This window comes from Somniosus microcephalus, chromosome 13 (assembly GCF_052327205.1).
Source record: "Somniosus microcephalus isolate GS21.2 chromosome 13, FLI_Smic_1.0, whole genome shotgun sequence".
Taxonomy (NCBI): Eukaryota; Metazoa; Chordata; class Chondrichthyes; order Squaliformes; family Somniosidae; genus Somniosus; species Somniosus microcephalus.
This window is the reverse complement of record NC_140999.1, coordinates 174,463,238-174,482,569: the sequence shown is the minus strand read 5'-3', so window position 1 is coordinate 174,482,569 and position 19,332 is coordinate 174,463,238. Positions and strand designations below refer to the sequence as shown.

General features: G+C 45.4%; 1 long non-coding RNA gene across 1 annotated transcript; it reads left to right on the top strand.

The window, feature by feature from the left end:
• Positions 1–7,064: 7,064 nt before the first annotated feature.
• Positions 7,065–18,669, top strand: LOC147108790 (uncharacterized). Its single transcript, XR_015080653.1, has 3 exons — positions 7,065–7,339; positions 7,781–7,898; positions 16,687–18,669. It is a non-coding gene; the product is annotated as an uncharacterized LOC147108790 (long non-coding RNA).
• Positions 18,670–19,332: the final 663 nt, after the last annotated feature.

The window sequence follows — 19,332 nt, the reverse complement described above, 5'->3', positions numbered from 1 at the left end:
CTGCTGAGCCCGCTGGGCGGACTCAACAAGGTCAATCAAGTCAAAATCGCGTGGGTTGGCTAGAACTCGATGGAATCGGGACTACAACCCCGAAAGTTGTAGTTCCGCCTCCTACCCGCCTCCTCAATGAAAATCCAGCCCACTATCTGTCAAAAAGATCTTTTATTTAACCACGAGCGCACGGATTAAATAAGAACCCAACATAACCTGTCCTGGAGTCTTCAAGTGCCCAGTGGCCAAACTGATGATCACTTGAAGCCTGTTGAAATCTTTAGACGTCTTCTCTTCGTTGCCCTGGCCAATGGTAGTAAAAAAACTAGGTGTTGTGTCAGTTCTTATATTTTTTGGGGGAGAAATTCAGTATCGCCCCGTTTGGGGCACAATTATCGGCCTGGCGTAAAGTTTAGTGCCTGCCACTAATTATCGCCTCCAACTGCAAACTTGGCTTTTATCGCCCCTGGAGGTGATTGGAGCGCTAAATCAGGTGCTACACACCTGTCTTAAGGCGCAAAGGCCGAGGAGTGAGGCGCTGCCTCAGAGCGCGGGCCCAGCGCAGGCGATGTCAGTTAGCGATGGAACACAGACACACTGGCCGGACAGTTCTTAAAGGGATGGGTCGATCTTGCTCTCCAGCCACACCCTGCTCATTGGAGTCTTGACTCTCGGCCTGGAGAGCACTGTGACTATATTTTCCAGCCAAGGACTATGGAGAGGGTGAGAGAACGAGCTCAGCACTTCAGCGAGTGAGCCTTGGAGGCTCTGGTTGGCGCGGTGGAGCGCAGGAGATCTATACTCTACCCGGGAGTGGCAGGAGGCCTTTGCCGCGTGAGTAGAGAAGAGTGTGGAGGGAGGTGGCTCAGCACGTCTCCTCCAGGAGCATGGTGCCCAGGACCAATACTCAATGTCGCAAAAAGTTCAACGACCTCACTCGGGTCATCAGAGTGAGTGGCTTTTTTTCAATACCTCTCCATCCCTCCATCTCAACCTCACTCTATGGCCAGAGGGTTGTAAAACCCCAATGCCCAACACTCATCCAACACCTATGGCCCTCCCATGAAACACACACACACATTCCACACTTTGCATACAGTAAGGGCTATTCAACTACAGGAGGCACATCAGGCAAGACCATGGCTGCATACAGTAAGGGCTATTCAACTATGGGAGTCACATCAGGCAAGACCATGGCTACATACAGTAAGGGCTATTCAACTATGGGAGGCATTTCAGGCAAGACCATGGCTGTATATTTACTCAGACGCCAAGCTATCTCATAATAGGAGACAGCAGCAACGGACGGGTGGAGGGCAGCCTCAGCTGCAACCCCTCAGCGATCTTGAGGCGCACGTCCACAAGATTGTGGCAAACCAAGTGATCGGTCCCGTCGCCACTGGAGAGGCCGGCCCCGTTCTGGACAGCAATGGTAAGGTCATCACCTTTTTCTCCTCTCTCATACCACTTGTCCCTCACAACACCAGCCTTTGACACTTTCAATCCAACTTACTAAATTGCTGCACTCATTCCTCCCTTACTGCCCCCCTGTCCTCACACTAAAGCCACTCTTGTAGCTCCCAGCTTTCAGATGGTGATTCACCAGCTGAGGAGACGGGCCCTCAAGCTGCCAGTGGGAGCGAAGCTACAGGCGAGGAGGAAGCCGGAGCATCAGCGCCACCCTCCCACGAGGAAGCCCACACTGGGAACACGTCTTCCCTGGAGGGGAGCAGGGGGAAAGAGTCTGATGAAGGTGAAGCTCCAGGACCCAGCGGGCTGCAGCAACGCGATGGGGGTAGGGAAGCTCGGGGGCCTTCTCCCCGGAGGGAGAGTAGGCCAGCGAGTCCTGCTGCACTGGACGCTCATCGCTGAAATGAACACTCAGCTCATGGGTGCAGTGGGAAGGGTGCCCGAATGCATTGAAGCACTGGCAATGTGTGTGGAGCACTTCGCTGTAGCACAGGCAGATGCCACGCTAAAGCTTAGTGCTGCAATTCAGTCACTGGCTGCCGTGATCCCATCTCAGACTGCTCTCATGCAGACTCAGATTGAGGCCACGCAAGCACTGACTGCTGCCATTTTCGCTGGTTCGGACACATTTCCCCGGGGCTCTCAGCGCGCTGCAGCAGGCCAGCAATCTGCTCCAGCAGATTGCTCCGGATGCTGATGTGCTGCCCCATGGGAGTGCCAGTGTGTCGGTCGAGCAGGGAGTTACTGTCCTCTCTCAAGATGACAGCATTCCTACTGCCACCACTGTCACTTCTCCACTGCAGGTGCCACCACCTGTAGCCCAGACTGCTGCTGCCCATGCAGAGTTGGTGCAGTCTGCAACTGGGCCCTCCAGGCCCAGAGCTGGTCGAGGCCGTCCTTCAAGGGCAACTGCAGTCTCAGGTTCTGACAATCAGCAGCCTTCCACCAGCCTTGCTGCAGCCACTGGGGCCCCATTACGGAGGAGCAGTAGGGTGGGAAGGGGGGAAGTGCGCAAGGGAAGGAGATCACCCTCGAAGGGCAAAAAGTAAGGGGTGTGACGAAATGTTGGCCCATTTTTTATTAAAGGCCGAGGTTCGTGTTCAAACTTTTGATTAGTGTTTTGGACATTATCTCCAGGTTGTGAGAACCAGTTATGTTAATGAATGATTTTTTGTGTTTGTTTCTATTAGTTTGTCATGAAGAAATGACACACACAGAGTTTGTAAAATAAATAATTTTTGTATTCAAAATGTACATGTTTGGTCTTTGGAATCATTGCTGCCTTGGCCGGCTTAGGGGTTGCGGGTTGGTTCCATTCATGTTGTTCTCAATGGCAGAAGCCATTTCCTCAGCAAGGGCCTAGAAGCGGCTTGCTATCAGCCGTTGATGGACGGCCCTTCCAGTTTCAACATTGTGAGCCTCCCTCCCGCCTTGGTGCTGCTGATGATCATCCTCCTCCTCCTCTTCCTCCTCCTCCTCCGGTGGTGCTCTAAGGCCTGGTGGCATTGGCTGGGTCCTGAGGATTGCCAAGTTATGCAGCATGCAGCACACAACTATGAAGAGGGAGACTCGCTCAGGCGAGTACTGCAGGGCTCCTCCTGAGTGGTCCAGACAGCAGAACCGTTGCTTGAGCACGCCGATCGTCTGCTCAACGATGTTCCTGGTGGCGAGATGGCTCTCGTTGTACCACAGCTCAGCAGGGGTGTTGGGGTTACGGAGCGGTGTCATCAGCTAAGTGCACAGTGGATAACCCTTGTCCCCGAGAAGCCAACCACTTGGCTGATGCGCTGCCTGGAAAAGTTCTGGCACAGCATTCTGGCACAGGATGAATGCATCGTGGCTGCTGCCAGGATAGCGGGCATTGACAGCGAGTATCAGCTGTCTGTGGTCACAGACCAACTGGACATTTAAGGAGTGGAACCCCTTGCGGTTGCGGAAATCCTCTGCATTCTCATGCGGAGCACGCAATGCCACATGCGTGCAGTCAATGGTGCCCTGTACCATGGGGAAAACCGCTATCCTCGCAAAGCCCAATGCGCATTCATGTTGTTTGGCCCGGGTCATGGGGTAAGAGATGTACTGGTGTCTCCTTTTATTGAGGGCATTTGTGACCTGACAGATGCAGCAATGGACCGCGATCTGGGAGATATTGGCGATGTCCACAGTAGCTGCTTGAAAGGAGCTGGTGGCATAAATGTTCAGAGCCACTGTGACCTTCACTGCCACTGTCAGAGATGTAGGAGAATTGTTGGCGAAATACCCTGGGAGGGTAAGGTCTCCTGTACAGAGGCCTGTTGGCCCTCCTCTGTCTGGCCATGATTGCCACTCTCTCTCTGCGTCTCTGTTGCCTCCGATTCTGCAGGCGCAGGATGATGCCCCGAATCATTGCAGCCCCCTAAGTCTCTTGGCAATCAAAGTAATGAAGGTCAAAAGCAAAAGTACCTGCAAAGTGATGCTCAGTAGCCAAAACGACTTCACACAGCGTTGACTCTATGCAGAAGTCTCTCCTTCTCTCTCTCAGAATCTCTCTCTCTGTCAGAATGAGTGGTGCAAAAATGTCTACCACAGAAATAGCCAGGAAGAGGCCGCCTTTAAATAGCGCCCCACCGCACCCCAGCCCCACACCGACTGGGAAACGTTCCAGTCTACCTGTCGTTGCTTGCGCCAGGCGGAAAGGAGGGGGGCGCCACTCAATATCTGGTCTGGTGCCGCCACAAGGGCATTGCACACTCGAATGACGTCAAGATCTGTGGGCGCAGGAGATCGGGGTGGTATTGTTTAGCGCTGCTGCAAAATGTCTGGTCAATTTCGCGGGCAGCGCAGACATCGCCGCGCACGGGTGCTAGTTGCTTTGCACCCCATTAGCGCCCTCTTAAGGCGCTAACGGGAGGCGCAAACCAACTGAATTTCCCCCCCTTTGTGTTCAAATTCCTCTTGTGGTTCTCACATGTACACCTCAATGATTGGCTCCTTTAAGCATGGCTTTTCCTTTTGTTGTTCATGGTTGGTTCAAAGTTTAGTGGGGTTACTTCATTATGCGTGTCACTTGTTGTAGTTTAATGAGGGTCTTATCTCAAGACAGTGCTAGTTGGTCTTCTGATTCCATAGCAACCCCAGATTTGTCCTTGGTTACTGTTACATAGTTATGTTGGGACTACATTGTATGGGACTACATTGTACAAGTGTACTAACACTCAAATCAAGTGTAGCAGCACTACAATGCTGGGAAAGTAGTGTGCAGGCGCCGCACAGCACTTGGAAAATATCACCCCGCATCATGCGGCAGGCAGCCATTACAACACAAAGAAAACAGTAGTTATAATTACAAACTACCGAGTCCAGAGTCGTCTTTACAAAGCACTACGAGCGCTAGAAGACATAACAGTTACAATTGCTTTTTGTCTGAGTAATGTCTGTTAAAAATGTTCCTCCATATTCCTGTTCTCAACTTGCATTTTAAAGCAGTATGGCCATAATTAAAAGTTCTCTTTTGTATTAAAGTTCGTCTTGTTGTCAGGGATGTTTAAAATAGATGTTCCTTCATATGCTGCTATTGGCCAATGGTGATAACATGTGACTGAAGGACAAGCATCTACTGAACTGGGAGAGAAAAAAATTCAGAGGCAAATACTTATATGAGATCCCCACACTAGGTCACTGGAAAGTGCATATGTGGATGTCAGGTAGGAACAGGATCAGATTCAAATATGATGCCCCTCCCTCTGGTAAAGTAGTCTGTTGACTACTGGTGTCTAGGCTCACCTATAAAGAATGATGGTGAGGCACTGGAAGGCTGTTGACACTTGTGGAACTGTACCCCAAATGATTCATCATTAGTGCTGAGAAAATTGTGGTAGAGGAGACAGGGAGACTTTATAATATTTGCAGACAATGAGAAATAATACAAATCAAGGATAAAAATCAGAGCCCTCATAACATACATAACCTGAACCTCAGACAGACTGGTCTGGAGAATCCAACATAGGGCACACCTTGGTGTATATGCTGAGCTACACCAGTCAGCAACTCTGCACTGGGCAAATTCTAGGCGTGACATTTTTTTGTCACTAATCAGCCACACATAGACACGCACACACTGTCAGTGCCGAAACCTTGTCTGTCCTCTGCGTAGGGCGTGAATGGTGGGAACAATGTGGAATCTGAAAGATAAACTGACTGGTGGTAGTGATCTTTGGTAATTTTTAAAACACATTTAAACCATTGAGAGAAACCGCTAAACAAAAGCAGTAATGTGAAATATCCGATAAACAGAATTAAAACCAGCAAAGATACCAATAAGCATGGCATGTGATGGTTGGCACCTGATCCTGAGTATAATAGCATGTTACTGATGTCTCTCCAGTTCTCTGCTATTCTTTCATTATTAAGCTAGCAGGAATTTTTATTTCCTTGTCTTCTCTTCGGTCCTTTAAACACTTACAGTGTCATTCGTGCCTCTGCAGTCATAAGGTTGTGGATTCAAGGACCATTTGAGCACAAAATCTAGGCTGACACGGTCGGAGGGGCCGTCTTTCAGATGAGACATTAAACCGAGGCCCCATCTGCTCTCTCAGGTGGGCGTAAAATACCCCATGGTACGAGATTGAAAAAGAGCAGGGGAGTTATTCCCGGTGTCCTAGCCAACCTTTATCCTTTAACAAACATCACTTAACAAAACAGATTATCTGGTCATTATCACATTGTTGTTTGTGGGAGTTTGCTGTATGCAAATTGGCTGCAGCGTTTCCTACATTACACCAATGACTATTGGCTGTAATGGTGTGGAGATGCCGGTGTTGGACTGGGGTGGACAAATGTAAGAAGTCACACAACACCAGGTTATAGTGTTGTGTGACTTCTTACATTTATTGGCTGTAAAGCACTTTGGGACATCCTGAGGTCATGAAAGGTGCTATATAAATGCAAGTCTTTTCTTCTTTCTGTACTTATACCATGTCTGATCCCATACAATTTCCACAAATATTTAAAAGAATAACAGCCTTGCAAAGTACTTGCATGTACATGCATACTGTAAGTTAACAGGGTATTGTCACATAAACAAAACCATCAGTACACAGTTTAAAGTAGCACCGAAGATGGACGCTGAAGGCCCGAGTTTTTAAGACTGGGCCAGTTTTTGGCAGGTGAGTTAGAAATTCACTTGCTGGGGTATTTTAACTCCAGGTATCACTTTAATCCAGCTGGCCAACATCCTACCTATTCCAGCCGGGAAGCAGCGGAAAATCGTGTGGCACGGAGGCCTCCCGCCGAGACCAGGTAGGTGGCGGGCTTAGTTTCTGGGGCAATCCTGTATGGGTCTTGAATGGGGAGGGGGGGGATGTGAGTTCGTGGCTGGGGGAAGCCTAAGCTTTCCCTGTGGGGACCCGAAGAACACTCTTGCTCCTCCTGGCCCTAGAAGGAAAGTAAAAAAAAGTTTTAAAAATGTACCTCTTTGAGCCTCTTCTGGCGTCGATTCTTTTCCCCACTGTCTTCACCTGGCAGGGAACTCACTGTGGCTTCCCGCTCCAGCTGCCAAGTTAAAATTTCAGACGTCTCCGGGACCTAACACGCATATGTAAAATAGAACCCCGCCAGCTTTGGGCAGGCTCAATTGAGCAGGTTAAAATTGGGAACTGTCAGCTCCTGCCATCTTCAGAGCAGCTAAGTAACCAGGGCGAGTTTAACTGCCCAACTGCCCTATATCCACCGGGCAGATAGGTTTAAAACTTCTCTCTAATTGTAAGAGAAACCAAAGTCCTGGAAGGTTCATTCAGGACAATAGAATCCACCCATTGAATGAACATGTACTATTCACTTCTGCCACTGCTGTGGTCCTGCTTGATGTCTTTCCAGGTCTAACTGTGCAGTTATTGATGTGGTAAGAGTTCTTCATTATTGATCTTGACAAAGTTTTAAGAAGAAAAACTGATGTTTTACTCATTCTTTACAAATGTTTGTTAGTTTATTTTTTGGATATGTAGAAATATATAGGCTGGAGTTACATATAAATAGTACATTAGCATTTTCTACCAAGCTGGCCTACTCCTCACTCACATTGTTTATTTGTTAACTTTAGCTTACAGAAGAAAATATGCCTGTTGGATTTGCTTTACTCCAACCAGCTGATTGCTGGGGATGTTGGGAGCAAAGGACAAAGGTCATACAGACCCCAAGAACTAGTGCTTTTCGCCCCTTTTATTTACGTTTTCCTCTTTGCTGTTTCTCATCCCCATCTTTAGCAATGAAAACAATTCAGTCTGAGCTACAAATCTATTTTTGCCCATGTCACACTTCTGATCAGTAAGATATGTTTCTTCAGGGAGATGTGAGGACAGCTGCTGACAGTATTCCCTCTCCCTGGAGATGAAGAGCTCTACTGTCGTGCAATCCTCCTGCTATCAGGCCAGAAGAGAAGTGCCTGAACTCAGCAAAGCAGGGTAGGCATGCTCAAATGTCAGCTTGTGACCTTGTGGGTTTAGGTGCCCAATGCTATACGATTAGATATGTCAGACCACAGGCCTCACGTTGTCTCTAAGCATTCCTGTAAAAACAATTACATGGGCTTCATTTTTTGTCTGAGGTATAAACTGCGTTCCTGTGCACACTCTGTATTGTTAGTTATATTTAACTATTGGAAATTGAATCCACCAGAATCCCATTGCAGCTGAATTTAAGCTAGTCTAAACCAGTGTACTGTGACAACTGTGGAGCTCTGAAATGGCAACAGACATTTTTGGCATCATTTTGTTACAAGTATAATAACCCTACAGTATATAGTTACAAAACTGCTGTAACTTTTAACCTCTAATGTGGAAGTTTTGCAGACACTGACTTAGGTCTTTTGCCTTAACATTAATTGCATCATTTTCTGTTTAATAAAATGGGCAACACTTTCAAAACTGTTCGTTTAGTCCCTGTGAAAACAATTACATTCAAAACATTGTTTCTGTTGCTCTTAATATACTGGGCTTTTCAAACATTTTCACATTTCCTTTGCACTATAATCATAGAGGAATAAATAACCTTAGTTAATCCATAGATCTCTTGGTTATGAGGCAACCTTCTGCGCAGCTTTCCATACCAATCCCGTGCTTGTATCCCAGCTGTTGGGTTCTTAACAAAAGACCACTAATATTTTTATAGACTATAAAGAAAGAAAGGAAGACTTGCATTAATGTAACGCTTTTCATGAACCAAATCGCTTCACAGCCAATGAAGTACTTTTGAAGTGTAGTTACTGTTGTAATGTAGGAAACTATATATATAAACTATAAAGGTGAGCTACTTACTCACCTTGCACAAGTGCAGTTCTAACATGAATGTGATAAAGTCCCCACCTGGAACAAGCAGCACTTCACTGAGTACAATGTTAGTGAAGGCACCTTTTGAAGTTTGCCAAATGGCATTGTACTAGCGATTCTCAACCCCTGATGTCAATGAAATGCGTGAAAGTCCCTGACAGCGGCCTCACCCACTTCAACCTATTATGTTTACATTTGTGTTTAACTGAGATATGGGCAACCCTGCTGGAATGCGGGCTAAAAATAGCAATGAATGAAACATGCTCTTGGAATTTAAGATATTTTGGCAAGTAAAGTGTTAACTATCCTGTATCAGTGTTTGTCTGATTTATCAAAGGTGATTATAAAACAAGGATATAAGCTTTGAAATTACAGTTGGCATTATTATGTTTGTATGTCGTTCCTTCGCTAATTTGATGGAAGTATTAGCCCATTTAAAATAAATGGGTTAATGACTGTGATAAAATAGTGGACAGAGGAATGTCAAACACCTTCATCGCCAACTTTAATTCCTAGGTCACAGTCGCCTAAAAAACTGGATTACTGATTAACAGTTCCTAAAATGTTTAAGAGCTGATAAATAAATTCGCTTCTATGGATAAGGCACCACTGTACAAAACAAAGTTGAATTCTGCAACAGTTAATGAACACCTCAGTTTTTCTTTACATCTTTAGTTGTCGAGTGGTTTTCCTATGGTTTGCTCTGAGTAACACTAAGAAAGGATGGCATGAAGGCATTAAAGAAACACCCACTAGCTTTTGATAACTGGAATAGTACTCCAGAGACCCCTGGGCATATAAGCATTATATGCTGGGACTTTTAGAGAGCATAACCACGGCTGTACCTGATGGTGTGTCTTCCAGGATTTCTTCTCAGTGTATGCAAATTCCTCATTATGCTACAATGTTCACATTGAATTTATGCCTATTCAGCTGTGGCTTAGTTGGTAGCACTCTGAATCAGAAGGTTGTGTGGTTTAAGCCTCACTCCAGGGACTTGAGCACAAAATCCTAGGCTGACACTCCAGTGCAGTGCTGAGGGAGTGCTATGCTGTCGGAGGTGCTGTCTTTTGGATGAGATGTTAAACTGAGGCCCCGTCTGCTCTCTCAGGTGGATGTAAAAGATCCCATGGCACTAGATTGAAGAAGAGCAGAGGAGTTATCTCCAGTATAACAACAGAAAATGCTGGAAAAACTCAGCAAGTCAGGCAACATCCGTGGAGAGAAATTTGAGTTGACGTTTCGGGTTTGACCCTTCTTCAAAACTGGAGAGAAAAGGAACTGGATCGAAGGCAGGGCTGCGATCGGACAAAAGAATAAAAGAACCAAAAGAAGTAAAAGAGATTAGAAGCTAGACGAGATGGTAATAGGCTGTGATTAGGTGTAAAGTGTACTGGCAGGGCAAAAGATAGCTGCCAGGTGTGAGAGAGAAACAAAAGGAAAGGGGGGGGGGAAAGGAAAGGAGTGGAAAAATATAAGTGAAAATGAAATAGGGGCCGAGGTTATGATCTGAAATTGTTGAACTCGATATTGAGACCGGAAGGCTGCAGACTGCCTAATCTCCAGTTATCTCCAGTGTCCTGGCCAATATTTATCCCTCAATCAACATCACTAAAACAGATTATCTGGTCATTATCACATCGCTGTTTGTTGTGCACAAATTGGCTGCCGTGTTTCCTAAATTACAACGGTGACTACACTTTGAAAAGTACATTGGCTGTAAAGTGCTTTGGGATGCACAGTGGTTGTGAAAGGCGCTATATATATTTAAGTCTTTCTATTCCTGTAGCTCAAAACAAATCTGTATTCAGTAGTAAATTTAGAACTGAAAGGACTTTGATCCTGGAAAGGAGAGAAATGTAGAAAAGTGCTCATTACTTTAAGGGGATAATTCTCATAGTTAAACTCAAAGGCCTAGAAATTCAGTGGGCCTTGCGCCCACTTAGCGCCTAAATAGGTCTTCTGCGCCGGCGGGGTTGGTAGTGCGAAAATTGAGTGCAGCCTTAATGGCGGCGGTAGCCGGTAGCGCTGCGCCGGCACCGATGACGTCATCGGTGTGCGCAGCGCCCCGGTTCCGCCCCGATGCCGGCCCGACGCCCATATTCAGTTGCAGCCGCCTCTTCCGCAGCGGCCACAAACAACGTTCGTGAAACACGGCCTTCATGCAGCGTTAGTGGGGCGCATAAAGGTGGAGGTGCGGCCGGCCGCTTTTTCGGCGGCCGCCTGCCCGCACCTCCCTCCCCGGCCTCCTACACCACCCCCCCCGCGGCATTGGTGGCTGATTCCCGCGAGCCCGGCACTTCTCCGTGGTGCCGGGCTCATTTGCCGGCAGAATCCAGCGGCGCCCTCACGGCTGCAGGCAGCTCCTCCTTAAGAGAAGGAGGAGGCCTGCAGTACCCCAGCCTGCCGCACCGCATCGGGTGGCGCAGCGGCAGCTGGAGCGCTGAAATTCACTTTCAGCGCCCCAAGCGGAGGCGGGCACACCCTGGAACAGCGCCCGGTTCCGACTTGGGGCGCTAAAAGTGAATTTCTGGCGGGCGCAACGGGCTCCGGGCGCTGCGCAAACTTTTGGGTGCAACTGAGCTGGCGGGGCCATACCTAATTTCTAGGCCAAAGAACTTTCAGTCATACAAAATAATAAAAGAAAACTTTATGATGGTGCAAAAAGGCTGCAAGAAGAGGGCTCAGGAGGCGTTACAGCATGCGGGTCTTCAAAATATAGAGCTTGACAGGTTAGATGCTGGGGAGTCTACAACTAGGGGCCACAGTCTCAGAATAAGGGTAGGCCATTTAAGACTGAGATGGGGGGAAATTTCTTCACTCAGAGGGTTGTGAATCTTTGGAATTCTCTACCCCAAAGGGCTGTGGAGGCTCAGTCGTTGAGTATATTCAAGACAGAGGTCGATAGATTTTTGGATACGAAGAGAATCAAGGGATATGGAGATCGGGTGGGAAAGTGGAGTTGAGGTCAATGATCAGCCATGATCTTATTGAATGGCGGAGCAGGCTCGAAGGTCTGAATGGCCTACTCCTGCTCCTATTTCTTATGTTCCTTATGTTCCTTAATCAGAACGTCACACCTGAACCTCACAGAGGAACAGTGTGTAAGGCAGTTGTGTTTCAACAGGGAGACAGTCACTTACCAGTGCCACTTGTTGGAGTGAGAATTGGAGCTCAGCACCAGGGTATGGACTGCACTGCCTGTTCCAGTGAAGGTCACTGTGGCTCTAAGCTTGTCTGCCTCTGGCTCCTCCCAAAACTGCTTCTGAAGACAGAAGCAACATCAGTCAGTCAGTTTGCTGTACACACGGTCATCCGGCAGGTCACCGATGCAATGTTTGAGAGGCAACAATGGTTCATTAGTTTCCCTATGGTGGCTGACCAATAGCAAGAAAGAGCACTGGGATTTGCCCACATTGCTGGATTCACACAAGTCGCCAGACACAAATGAGCACTTGAAAAGAACCTCTCCTACAGCTGAGGCAGACTACCTTTGGTTGAGCAGTAGTTCAGCTTTATTTCATTAGCCATTTGCACAATTCCTTGTGTAATATTTGCTTCCACTATTCCCTGCGGTGCAAGACTCTTTCTGTACAGACGTCCTGCTACAGTGTTCTTGTCAGCACAAGCTGCCAACCTAGTTACAACCATGCTGCTCAGCATGGGTATTCAATTGGGTTTGCCAATGGCTTTCCTGGATTTGAGGGAGAATGAAGAGTTCCAGTAGAGGGAAGAAACACATTTGTACTTGCACCTCAAGTGTCTGCAGCCCACCTGCAATTAGCCAAGGAACTATGTTCACCACTCAGCCGATTGGCTGCCACTGAGAAGTATGAAGCCCAACATCAGGGTCTTTAAGGCCAGCAGTGATAACTTCCTAAAAACAGGAGAACCAGCAACTGAAGTACCAGCAGCAAAACTGGACCTGCATTTGTGCCCTCTGTCTTGGGGATTCTCCTGCAGGTCACCCTGAACTTGTTACTCCACAGTGATCTACAGGTTTCTTAAACCTTGTGCATCCCTGTACAGAAATTGGGACAGCGCTGGAGATTCTCAGAGATCTTCTACTGCTTAGTCAGATGAGCTCTGATATGAATCTTGTCATTCATGTGAAAATGACTTATGTAATAATACTGGGCGGACTGCTGGTGGCGCTGTCCAGGGAGAGTATAAATACTCGGGCATGGGCCCAGCTTGTGCAGGACATTCTTTAACAGGAACTAGTGAAGGACACAACTAGATCTCCATGTTAAAAAACAGTTGATTAAAGCCTTGTTTAATACTCAGACCAAGTGCCTAGTAGTTTTCTTACGTCAAGCTCTGTATGCAACACCTGTAAGGTATGAATCAGTGGAACCAGCAATGGCTACACATCTGAACCTCATCCTCTTCTTGATACTCATCAGCTGCCCCTCCAGCTACTCTCCCCACATGTGCCCAGTGCATCACCAACTGCTCCCTCCTGACTCTCCCGATCTGATTCTCCTGAAGTGAGTATTTTGGTACCTTTCAGGTGTCCGGAGCGCCTGATGGATACCGGTGTGCTGGGGCAGCTTCCCGATCCTACCTGGTGCCATCTAGGGAGTTCACTGCTCAAAGAGAAAGCAAATGTGTTAAGACGGCGAATGCGGCAAATGAGTAAACGACACAGTAGCAAGGTCAATAAGGTGCCATGCTGCTGATGGGCAGATGTACCTACCTGTTCAACAACAACAACAACTTCCATTTGTACAGCGCCTTTAATTGTAGAAAAACATCCCACCTCACTAACTTGAAAGGGCAAGGATGAAGAAATTTGAGAGGTGGCTTACTTTGTTGGTTGTTGCATAGATTAAAAGAAGCTGCGTTTTGAAACTGCCTTGCTGCTTTAATTGCTAAGCAAGGCCGAGAAAATTCTGACTTTATTTTGGATGATATGATACTGTACAATGCAAATACAATTCACATTGCAATAAACTAAAAGGAGTGGATCGCTATAATTAAAAATAGTTTTAAATATGCTTTATTGCTTACATGATATAAAATTACACTGGTATATAACTCACTGCTCAATGCTTTGTGGGCTTAATGTAGGTAGTGAAAAATTGACTTGTGTTTTTACAGTGCAAAACTGGTTTCCCAGCAGCTGACACCACAATAAATTTAATTGTGTGACTCCGAGGGAATAAAGAAAAAACTACAAGGGAGCACTTATATTTATTATGAAATAAAGATTGCTGTCTCATTGTTTAAAAAAAATATAATAAACACTATTGAATCGCATTTAAAATAGAGCAAAGAATTAACTTGCATTTATATAGTGCCATTCACGACCTCATGACGTCTCAAAGCGCTTCACAGCCAGTACTTTTGAAGTGCCGTCACTGTTGTAATATAGGAAGCACGGCAACCAACTTGTGCACAGCAGGATCCCACAAACAGCACTGAGATAATGCCCAGATAACCTGTTTTTTTTTAGTGATGTTGGAGTAACATCGGTAATGCAACATTTGACCTATTAGGGGCAATTTGAACTATCGGACAGCCGGCCGACGGAGCTGGGAAATTGCCGCCCAATCCTTCAGGTGGGAGGCCCAGTCCATTTCGAGGTCACAGCCTCATTACCATGCTGCTGGTGAGCTGCATGACGGCTGGAGCTGCTGGGCTTCGGGCTGGCCCAATATCGGGTGGAGCAGAGGCTGACCCAGCCGGGAGGCAGGCAGGCAGGTCGGAGTGCTGGTGCGGGGGCGGGTGGGGTGCTGATTATAAAGAGGGGGAGGGGAGAGAGCCTGGAGTAGGAGCAGCCCATATTATTCTTTCTCCCGCTCCTACTGGTCCAACAAAAAATAATCTTAGAATTATCTTTCTGGGGCCTCAAAACTGCATCAGGGTCTTTTGTACGTCATATAACCCCAATTTATGTAGAGTAATGAGACCTCACACCTGATTCAGGTGAGTGCCTGGGCCATTGGGTCGCCAACCCTCCAGGATTGTCCTGGAGTCCCCAAGAATTAAAGATTAATCTCCTGGACACTGTTGCGAGCAACCAGAGAGAAAATCAGAGGAGCATTAAAAAAAACTTGTGTGTTTTAGTCACTTTCTTTGAACACTTTTATTTATTTATTGTAAAAATACTAGAAATGGGAAAACAGGCTGTTTGAATGGATGTAGGCAGGAAGTCAAGCGATGAAACCGCCAGGAATATACTCAACTGGACTTGGCGACCCTACTGGGCCACCCACTGGAAGGCCCGAGTTAAAATGGCAGTGGTGCAGGAACAGCTTGATATGTCGATCACCTCAATTTTAACTCCACAGAGAATTAAAATCTCCTATATCATTATGGAAAGTACTCTATGTGGTGATCTAATTTTAGAATGATCAGTCTTTCAATATCTTCCTGATCGAGGTTAATGCTCAAATCTTGCTGTGCTAACGTTTAAGGTTTCTTTTTGTCCTGTAATTTCAGTTAAAGATCTAATGAGTCCTAGTACGATGTAACTCAGTCTAATATGTGGATCCAGTTACCTACAACAATATTTGTGCTGGTGACACATAGAAGGAAGTTAGAATGATTATTTATTTATTTCTATCATCATCACATGCTTACAAGACCTGCTGGTGTGAAATTGTACCCACTAAATAAACGTTGAAATTCAGATGCATGAAACATGATCCAGAGTTGATATAGAAACTTTATCCATTAAAATATTTCCAGGTCCTCTACTTTTCAAACGCAGTTATCTAATTAAACTAGGGTGATTTTCTGAACTTGAGGCTACAGCTAACTCTCATTAGAGCAGTAACTGTGGAGATGTGCTCCAAATACGTCTGACGTGTGGCCCATTGAACACCATCAACATTAAACCACTATTAAATTGGCAGAGTGATATTTAGCAATTCCTTCATTGTAGGGGCCAGAGAACATCCACATGAAGCCTTATCTGCTGAAAATAATCAAGTATATTTTTCTATATCTGTTATTTCTGGGCTTTGGAACAGTGGTGAAAAGGTGTCTCTTGTATATATGCAATCTAATATGTCAATTTGTCCACTTTCGTTCAATGTTTAGTTTAAAAATCGTGATTTGTTTCAGATATAATCAGACCGTTTATGGCATTGCCTACCGTGAGTCCGAAATGAAGCTGTTGCAAGGTGTGGGGGGAGGAGTGCTCAGTGCCCGGCCAGAGCCAGAGAGATTTCTTCTTTCAATAACATTTTATTGGGGCCACAATGGCCAGAGCTTGGAGAGATTTAATAAGCAGAGACAGGGACAACTGGGAGTGTGTCTCATTTAAAAAAAAATTAAATTGCCAGCGTCATGATGGGATACATAATGAAACCGTTGGGGGCTCAGGCAGAGAGCCTGGGTGGTGAAAAGTGCAAGAGGTTGCGAGGTCGCCAGTTCCAGGAGACAGCGTGGCCAGAGGGATGTTTCCTACATTACAACGGTGACTACACTTCGAAAGTACATCATTGACTGTAAAGCACTTTGGGACGCCCTCGGGTCACGACAGGCGCTAGATAAATGCAAGTCTTTTCTTTTAGTGAAGGGGCTGGGGTCGAAAGCTTGTGGCCTCACTAGAAAAGTAAACCGTGCATGCAGGTCTGCGTTCAGTGGTTATGCAGTAAGAAAGCACAATCAGATCTCAATATTGCTAATTCTCAGGACCACAGGCCTCTGATACACAAAATAATGGGTCGACCTGCTCAACTCACACCACAGTGTCACCAGTGGTGGGAGGAATAAATGGCAGACATTACAATGTTATTACTTACCTAGAAGCAGATATTACGGTTACACTTGAGACTTGAGACAGTATTTAGACTGATCATTATTAATGTACTACACTTTAAGCCCCCATTCATATTTCCAATTGAATAAACTGAGCTTTACCAGACTGTGTACTGCACTTTTATTGCACTTATATCTGCTTTGCTTTCAGAAGGTGAGTTGAAGGAGCTTTCCAGTAGACAACATGATAAAGTACAACAGAACCATTCTGACGAAAGGGTCGCGACCTGAAATGTTAACTCTGCTTCTCTCTCCATGGATGTTGCCTGGCCTGCTGAGATTTTCCAGCGTTTTCTGTTGTTATTTCGGATTTCCAGCATCCGCAGTATTTTGCTATCATAATAAAGTATTAGCTCCCTGCGCTTGAAAACCGTTAAAGTACCACAAATATCACAAAAACACGACTAAATCACGACAGCAAGAAATAGACCTGTCAAATAGGAAGTCCCAAGAATTTTAATATATTATAGCTGATTGATAAGTATAAACTGATGCCCTGAAATTATGCGGTGGGATATATATGTCTGAAATTTATCTCTTCATCATTTTAATGGAAGTGTTAACTTGTCTAAACTAATTGGGTTAACACATTTGTGAAAATAGTACAGGGAGGAAATTCAGACAAAGGCCTTGAGCATTTGTACTTTAGTATCCCATTGAGTAAATTCTTTGAACTTGCAATCCATTTTAATCTGGTGTATTGAAACAGCATAGAGCATTGGTAACATGCAGGTAAAATTCTTTGTGTTGGTTTTGCATTGATGCGAGTGAAAGACTTCTCACAGCTAGTATAATATAATCTTTTAAATCAAGTCACATACTGGTCTGGCCAGATTGATTCTGGGTTAGGTGCCTTTGTAGAATAAAAATGGCAAGGTTCTGATTCGCTATGTTCTTTATATTTGAAAGCATATAACTTTAAAAAGTCTGCTGTAGGATACCTGTCTGACAGTAAAAGTCAATTATAGGTCAAATTGTACTCAACTTGTCATACTTACTTCAACTAAGAGATATAAGCCAAAAATGCCTCCTATCGGGTATTTGCTGAGCATTAGTCAATTATAGGCCAAATGTCATTCAGCATTGCGTCTGATATACAGCTCCCCAGGCACATCTTTGGTGAGCTGCTCCAGAAAAGCTGGCTTAAGTCAGGACAAATAAAATTCAGCTGATTTTTAGCTCATAAACGTTGCATCTGTTGGAATAGTTTGGAAAATAGACGACTTTATTACTTGGGTAATATAATCTTTGACTTTTAAGAGCCGAGACATTTTCACTCCTTTCCACACTGTTAATCAATTGCAAATAAAGTTTGGTTTAAAAATTAAACATTTAATAGGGCCTGTTCTGGAGGGCAAAATGTGCGTGACATTTATAGATTGCATAGAACTTGTAAGCATTAATATCGTGTATTGAGCCCATAGGTTAGATTACTATTAACAGCTGAGTCAACAGAGTAACCGTAGAGGGATGGAATGATATGTTCCCAGCCAGGTCATGATACATTTGAATTCAAGCCCATGCTGACATGTTATCAGTTCAAGTGGGGGGGAAGAGGAGCATGCAGAATTGGTCCTACACCACAGGAGCACATGTCCAATCAAGTCATCACTGTGGCATTCAGTGCAACTGTGGAGAAGGCTGGAATATAGACTGTCCCACCCTTGCAGCATAAGAAACAGGAAACGGACATAAATGTAGGAGAGATATAGTTGAGTATTAAAAGCCAGACATATGTTTAGCAGGACTGGTATTAATACAGGAAACTTTCGATTTACCGGCACCTAAATAACCGAAAATCTCGGTTAACCGGCAAAATTCAGGAGTAGGTTCAGGTAACTTTTATTACTTGCCTTCCTCCATGTGTTGCTGTGCAAGGGTGTGGCTGCAGCTGTTGCTAAGCTACAGAGACGCTTGCAACTTGTGGCCATTGTTTTGAAGCAGTTGGGTTTGTTGCTTTATACGGAGCTCTCAGCTCCGTATCTTTTACTATAGCGTTCGGTTATCCGGAATTTTTGATGAATCGGCACCACGTCGGTCCCGTCCGTGCCGGATAAAAAAAAGTTTCCTGTATGTGCTTTTTTTAACCCTACCTCAGCAGTACAGGTTCATAACACTGCAATATTTCTTTTCATGTTACACTGTGAGCTTTATGCTGAATGCTCACTCCACAGCAGCATATGTTTAGCATACAAATTGTAGTAAAGAGCAACGGAATCTCATTCCAATTCATCTGCATCATCTCAAATAGGTCATCTGGTGGTGTAGTGCTTTGTCAGCTACAATATAACAACTACAACCACCATAAGGCCACACGTACCATGAAACACCCATATATTTTCTTTACCCTGTGAGTCCGACCCCTGGAATCAGAATCACAGAATGACACAGCCCAGAAGGAGGCCATTCAACTCATCGGCCGGAATTTTGCCGGTCCTCAGAGTGCGGGATTGGAGGCAGGACTGCAGTCAAAATTGCAAAGATTGACAGCAGGTAGGAAACCAATCAATTAATCTTCCCAAGTGTCGGGTCCCCGATTTGCGCATGGACCTGACACCTAGCGGCGGAAGAGGATTATAGCCACTTACCTGGCTGTTAATAATAATAATAATAATGATAATAATAATAATAATCAACTTTATTGTCATTGTTAGTGCACAAGTGCAGTACAACGAAATGTAAGTTTGCGGCTCCCGAGAGTGTACATTTTGATTAAGACATTTAACATTCAACATTCATTTGGCTTGTAATACATAAACATAATAAAGTGCATTGGCAGATGCGCAGGCTTTAGAGT